This window comes from Kryptolebias marmoratus, linkage group LG8 (genome assembly GCF_001649575.2).
Source record: "Kryptolebias marmoratus isolate JLee-2015 linkage group LG8, ASM164957v2, whole genome shotgun sequence".
Classification (NCBI taxonomy): domain Eukaryota; kingdom Metazoa; phylum Chordata; class Actinopteri; order Cyprinodontiformes; family Rivulidae; genus Kryptolebias; species Kryptolebias marmoratus.
In genome coordinates, this window is record NC_051437.1 from 28,929,071 (window position 1) to 28,936,306 (window position 7,236).

Below are 7,236 nucleotides of genomic sequence, written 5' to 3' on the forward strand. Positions count from 1 at the left end.
CTTATGTAAATCTTCTACAAATCAGCTTCTGTTCCACTTTTTGCATCAACTTCAGCTGTTCAGCATATCTTCAGCCGCTTTCAGCAAAATCATTCAGCAAAAAAAGCATTCACACTGCATTTTCGCAGGAAATGCAACTTCTCTAGTTAACTCTTTAAGGTAAAACTGGGTGTTTTACGCTTTAAACGCTGTAAGACTTGTTGCTTTTAATCCGATCCCTCCTGGGAAACGTTCCCAGCAGGAAGTGATGAGGTTTTTTTTGTTTCTTGTTTGTTTTGAATAAATTCAAAGTGGGCGGGTTGTGAGCAGCGATGCGATGAAGATGATGGAGGAGGAGACGAAGACGGACATCCTCCCTCAACCAGCCAATGAGCTTCGACAGCGAGTAAAATAATCTCTGTTAAACCTCAAATTATGGAATAACCAAAGCAAAAAGCTTCTGTTAAACCTGAACAAAACAGAGTTTATTCTGCCAGAATAAACTAATTATAAAAACTATTCAGGAGGCAGAAATGTTCCTTTAAGGACGTTCAAAGTCCAAAAACACTAAAGCTCAGATTCTTTTAAATTTCTTACCTGCTGCAGATAAATCTAAAGAGTTGAGATCATGGCCAGGTAAAGATCTCACACCGTTAATTATGTTAACGATAAAACGTTAATGTTAATTGGCTGATTAAAAAAAGAGCCTGAAGATCCGGTTTGAACTTTGATTTTTCTCTGCTTCGTTCTTTGTGTTCAGGAGGCTTTTTGTGCCTGAATGACTCAGAGGTCAGAGGTCATTCGCAGGTTTGAGGACGACATTTTGATCTAGGCGGCAGGTGGAAGAGAGCCTGGAGAGGTGGAGTTAAAGTCCAAAAAAAGACCTTCAGAAAGTTTGTTGATCCAGACGACTTGGAATATAAAGAACCGGATCAGAACTTTTGCTCAGTCCTGTCCTGCTTTTTGTCCAAAACTTATGAAAAGGAATTGTAAATATTGCAAACATGTCTTTGCAGTGAAGATGCTTACAGACGCATGACTGCTCTGCTGATTTTTATCTAAACTAAGAAAAGTAAAGTAAAATGTGGCGAGGCTCAGCCTTCACACTGACAGCTTGTTAAACTCATAAAAACACACAAACATGTATTTATTATCGGTTTTTTATCAAATGAGTTGCCTGTTTTATGATTTCTGTTCAGGTGTTTTTCATACAGATGTTGTTTCCAGAACCTGATGTTTTCTGGGATCAGGTGGGATCCTAAATCCGACTCCGAAAATCAACATTTCCTGTTTTTACAGCCGTCAGAGAACCGAATCCCTCCTCCCCCCTCCCTAATCTCAGCATGTAAACGAAGCGCTCTTGTAATTCTTACCACAGGAAGTAAAAGTTGTCAAGATCAAAGTTCTGTGTTCCCCGTGTCACGTGACTCTGGCAGGAAATGATTGTCTAATAATGGTGTTTAAACGTAGAACCAGAACCAGACTGGAAAGAGTTCCCATCGCGAGCTGATAAACGCCGGATTAACCTTGAACCTGAAACAGCCGTGTGGGAGGAAAACACTCACCACCTGTTCTTCCAGCTGAGCTGCCTGAGCAGGAGGGGTCCTCCGGGTCCTCCGGGTCCTCCGGGTCCTCCGGGTCCTCCGGGTCCTCCGGGTCCTCCGGGTCAGCCAGGTCAGCCGGGTCCAGTGATGAGGTCACGGCCTCGGCGGCAGCTTGGTCTGACCTCCAACGGGCACAGAACCTGCAGCGAGCGTCTCCGCCTGCGACGAGGCAGCGAGTGCACGTGTACGAGGAAGTGCAGCTGCTGTTCAGTGCGGTTGGCGGACTTCAGTCTGACGCTGGGATTTCCTCTTTTAATGTTCAACCAAACCGTCGCGTCCCGTTCAGCCCGGTGTGGGTGTGTTAGCGGAGCAAACCCTGAGGTGAAACTGGTCCTTCAGCTTCGGAAACAAAGAGGAATACTGTGTGTTCGTGCCACAACCCCGAGCAGGTTTTTGTTTGCAGTCAAACAAGATGGTTGTTAGAGCGCCAGTCGGCCGCCGAGGGATCCGCTCTTTCACTGCAGAGGGTTTGGATTTCAAAATCTGATCCTCTTCGGGTCCAACGCCTAAAAGATTCAGGAGCTGGGTGTGGAAAAGAAAATGGTTCCAGCTGCGTGTAGCGGTTATCTGCAGGATTTTATCAGCTTCTAACATGACTGAGGAGGAGATGGCCTCACATCTGACTCCAGAATCAGCCCAAACCATCAGCCCTCCACCGCCGTGCTGACAGCTGCAGTGCATTCTGGGTAAACATCTGTCCTCTGGTTCTGGTTCTGGTACAGAAGTCTTCTGGTTCCTTCAGATGAGCCTAAATCGAGCTGCCATGTTGTTCTTTAGAGAGAAGAGGCTTTAACCTTTGACCTTTGACCTGCTAACTGAGGCCTGCAGAGGCTGAGATGGAGCTCACTGCACGGTCTGACCTTCAGGGTGAATCTGCTGCCTCTCCTGGTTTGATTGTCAGCTGATCTTAAATGTCTCCTCTTGTGAATAATCTTCCGGTGGACTCCAGATGACCTTTGACCCTTCCCAGCAGCTGCTCCTCTGAGGTCATTGCTGATGTCTTCCCGCCCTGGTGTTGTGCTAACACGCACCTGTAGCTCCGGAGCAGCAGAACCTCTGGATGAAAACAGAAGCAATAAAAATAAATTTATCTTTTTGTTTGTTAATTGATTTAAATTCATTTTAAATTTATTTTCAAATTAAATTTTAAAATAAAACGAGTTCTTTCTTCCTTCTTCGGCGGTTGCCACAGCGACCAAACTCGCACCAACGATTTGGCAACCGTTTTCACGCCGGACGCCCTCCCCGCCGCAACCTCAGGATTACAAGAGCGCGGCACTGACCGCTGATCCACCGCGCGGCCCCCAAACCACCCGACACAGTGACCCTCTCAATAATCAACCAAAACGTTTCTATTTTATTTTATTTTTCTTTATTTGGTTTTTGGAGCTTCGAACCTGGTTTCCTCGTCTTTGTGTTAAAATCCTGACGTGTTTTTATAAAAAGTAAAAACAACAGACGGTTACAGTGTTTGATGACTCATCATATCTTATCTCTTATCTTTCGTTTCGTCACTTTGTCAGAGTGAAACCACTTCCTGCAGCTCGTCTCTGAACATGTCAGAACCTGCGTGACCCCTCCTCTCCTGCGTCTGAAGGCCTATTTCTCTGTTTCTTTTTGTTTAAATGTGACGAGCAGCTTTCTGAGATAAGATCTCCTGCAGGCCAAAGCAGCTCATGCAAATAAGCAGTTGTTGCCTCTGTCAGCAGGGTGTGTTTGTGGTTATTTTGGGCCGAGCTGCAGGAGGTGACGAGCGGCGAGCGGCGCCGAGCAGCTCCAGCTGCAGAGAACGCGGTGGACACACGGGCAGGGGGCAGATCCGACAGTTTGACATCAGATTGCAGAGGATCAGAAGCGAAGGTGCGAGCTGCTGGAGGGACGTTGGACCAGCAGACAGCAGGAAGAGCTTCAACACGTCCTCAGATCCAAACTGGACCTTCAACAAGCCGAACCTTCAGAAGATGTCCAAAAACAAAGACAAATTATTCGTAGAAATTCAGATCTGGTCGGTGATTTCTGTCACCTGAATCTAAACGAATTATTTTGATTTGATCGCAGGTTTCTGCAGATCATCTCCAAACCTGAAGGTTTCAGCAAAACAACCAAACAGATTCTGGTGGGAATAAAGTTTTCACACCCTGGAAACACCGACGTCTGCAGAATTCAGTCTGATTTCAGGACTTTAATCTCTCTGCTCCGCTTTGACCTGAAGGTGCTGCAATCCCATCTTCTTATTTCAGAGATTTATACAAAAACAAAATATCTTTTATACTTTTTACCACAGAAGGCCTCAGAGAGGCTGCAACGAGAGTAAAGTCTGCGAGGAGAGAAAGCTGTTAAATGGCGCCTCCTCCTGGTTGGAGGAGAAAAGAAATAAATAAACGAATAAAGAAATAAAACAAAAATCTGCAAACTTTAACTTTGGTCTAAAAAAGAGATGAAATAAGCTTTAAACAATAAAGAAATAAAACCTTTACACAAAAAACTAATCTTAAAATGATCTATATTTTACAAACATATTAAAATATATAAAAGTAATAAACAGCTAAAGTTTTATTATTTGAATTTATTTACTTTTAATCTTAAAATGACTCCTGTCTTCATTTAAAACTTTACACAACTAAAAGTTTCAGATTAATCCTGAAGGAGGAGCTGCTCAGGCTGCGCAGGAAGTGCTACAGCTAGCTGCTGCTGCTGTTTAAATATAACACATTTAGATTATTAAACCAACAGGAAACTGTTGTTTATCAGTCTTATTTTTTAAAACTGATTTAAACGACGAAACTGACCAAAGATTTAAAGAAGTTTGTTGAAACAAAACAGGAACAAAATAAAATCAAAACAAACAAGTTCGATAAAACAGACTAAAAACAAGATAACAGAGATTAGAGTTGTTTTAAGACGACAGAGATCTACTTTTTTATTATTTCAATTAAATTAAATCATTTTATTTGCATTTACAAATCCATCTACAGCAGGTAAGATATCAGCTGCTCCCCCAGAATCCCACTTCAAAATGTCAGAACTACCCTTTAAAAGCTTTTGGGAGGCTTATTTATTTATTTGTTTTTGTTTTGTTTGATGTTTTCACTTCCTTGTTTATTTAGCCAAAAAAAAAAAAAAGGTTTATTTACACAAAAAGCTACTTTATGAAACGTAAAAGAACAAAAACAGTAAATTAAAGTAATAAACTAAAAGTAAATGATCTTTATGATCAAACTGATCTTCGAACCTTTTTTACTCGTTATGAAGAAAACAATAAAATAAATAAATATATTTGTTTCTTTTATGGGAATGTAAGAGTTCAGGTTAGATAACCGGGTCAGGATCAGAACCAGAGGAGGTCATGATTAAAACATTTAAACTGATAAGAACCGAGGAGCTGATATCAGGAACCGAACAGCCTGGACCCGTCAGAGAACCGGGTCAGAGACAAGAACTAATCACAGAGTCCTTGTCCCACATGTCTGATGGACCCGTTACATAACGCTGCGAACAGGAAGTCCCGGTTAGGACTCGAGAGGAGAACCGAGGAAACCCGCAGCTCGGAGCTTTAAAGGCGAAATAAAAAGTGTTTTTGAAACCAAGATGAAGCTAAAGAAAGTTATTAAAGGTGCTTATATTTAAAATGAATAATCAAAGATCTAACAGGAACACCAACCAGGCAGGAAATAACAAAATAAGGGCAGTTCAGGGGGGAACCGACCCAAACCTGCAGCAGCTGAACCTTCAGCTGGATGGATGTGGTTCCTTTAGCTCCTTTCAGACTGTGTGACATCATCATGAAGCTCGGGGGTTCTTCAGATGATTTTTCTGAATGAATAAAATTATAAAACGATACCACAGTTGTTCGGGGTGTTTAAACTCTCGTTGTTTCCCTGTTTTCGGCTCATTGGGTCAGAATCTGAAAAGTTTGGGAAACTAAAGAAGTTCTGAGACAACGTGACGCTCCGGGGCGGAGGACGGGACCAACAGAAAGACCTGACGAATGTCTCAGATCTGCTGGGTTTTTCTCTGGGGAAGATTAAGAAACAGGTCAAAACACAAAAACAGTTATTTAGCAAAGTTAACGTCTACATAAAGTGACTTTAAGCTTAAAAAGGCAGATTAAACTCATAAAATAAAACTTTATCTGAATAGATGCTGTCATTAATTTAGAAATGGCACCAATATTGATATTGATATATGAGTAAGAGACCCGATCAGACAGAAACACAGAGCAGAAATTAAGCCTCAAACAGTTGCTGACTGAAAACTGAACTGATGGAAGCTTCTGGTCAACAGCTTCATTTTTAGGTTTCTACAAGCTTTTTTAGAGGAGATCTGAGCAGGTAAAAACACTTCCTGTTCAGAAGAGTTTGAGTGTTCACACTCTGACCTCTGACCTCTGAGTGGATTCAAAGAGAAAACAGTGAGAAACACATAATTATGACTCGATGAAGAAACTGGAGAAGAAGAGGAGATAAGAAGAGTTTGCAAAGAATATTAAAAGGTTCCGACGATGTTTCTGCTGTGGAGCTCAGATTTTAACCTAGATTTCAATAAAAAACACATCATTTTAGATCTGTTGGTAATTTGTTCCATTTTATGAGAGCTTCAAAAACAAAAATCTGCTCGTCTGTGTTCGACAGCGCCCCCTGGCAGACAGGAAGCTGAGTTTAAACGCCACGTGGGCCCAATGAGAGGAACAACAGCCAGCAGGTGTGGGGAGGCTGGTTGTTCCCACTGCTGGGATCAGACACCACAGCCTCACTCAGGAACAACATGTGAAACTTTCTTATCACCGCGCCTTCGCCGATAAGTTTAATCAGAAACCGCTGATGCTAATCTGAAGTTAAACACGACAGCAGCTGATAAAAGCTGTGTGAGCAGCCGGCGTCTTACCTGCAGCAGACGGCAGCCCGAGGGACGGTGGTTGATCGACTCCGTGTGGCTGGATTACTGACGAAAGGTCAAATAAAAGGTTTATAACCATCACAACATGGCCACGAGTCGGCCATATTGGATCATAAATCTCTGAATCCCGACTGGAACCGTCCCAGTTCAAGAAGCTGAAGCTGAAGTGTTCAAGCTAACAGAAACAAAACGCTACAAACAGAGAAATATGAAGCAAAAGGCTAGCTAAAAGCAACAAAATGTTAGCAAAAGACTAGCTAAAAGTAGCAAACTCTTAGCAAAAAGCAGCAAAAGGCTAGCTAAAAGCAGCAAAATGTTAGCAAAAATCTGTAAAAGGCTAGCTAAAAGAGGCCAAATGTTAGCAAAAATCTGTAAAAGGCTAGCTAAAAGTACAGAAATGTTAGTAAAAAGCAGCAAAAGGCTAGCTAAAAGTAACAAAATGTTAGCAAAAATCTGTAAAAGGCTAGCTAAAAGAGGCCAAATGTTAGCAAAAAGCTGTAAAAGGCTAGCTAAAAGTAGCAAATTTTTAGCAAAATCTGTAAAAGGCTAGCTAAAAGCAACAAAATGTTAGCAAAAGACTAGCTAAAAGTAGCAAAATCTTAGCAAAAAGCAGCAAAAGGCTAGCTAAAAGCAGCAAAATGTTAGCAAAAAGCAGCAAAAGGCTAGCTAAAAGCAGTAAAATGTTAGCAAAAATCTGTAAAAGGCTAGCTAAAAGAGGCCAAATGTTAGCAAAAAGCTGTAAAAGGCTAGCTAAAAG

At 41.9% G+C, this 7,236-nt stretch overlaps 1 protein-coding gene across 1 annotated transcript in view; it reads right to left on the reverse strand.

Annotated features, from left to right (window-relative positions):
* Positions 1-1,890, reverse strand: part of LOC108228618 (DENN domain-containing protein 2D) — a gene marked incomplete in the record, with an annotated part of 28,690 nt that extends 26,800 nt beyond the window's left edge. Inside the window, 1 exon segment of the mRNA XM_037976855.1 lies at positions 1,545-1,890.
* Between the last annotated feature and the right edge of the window lie 5,346 nt (positions 1,891-7,236).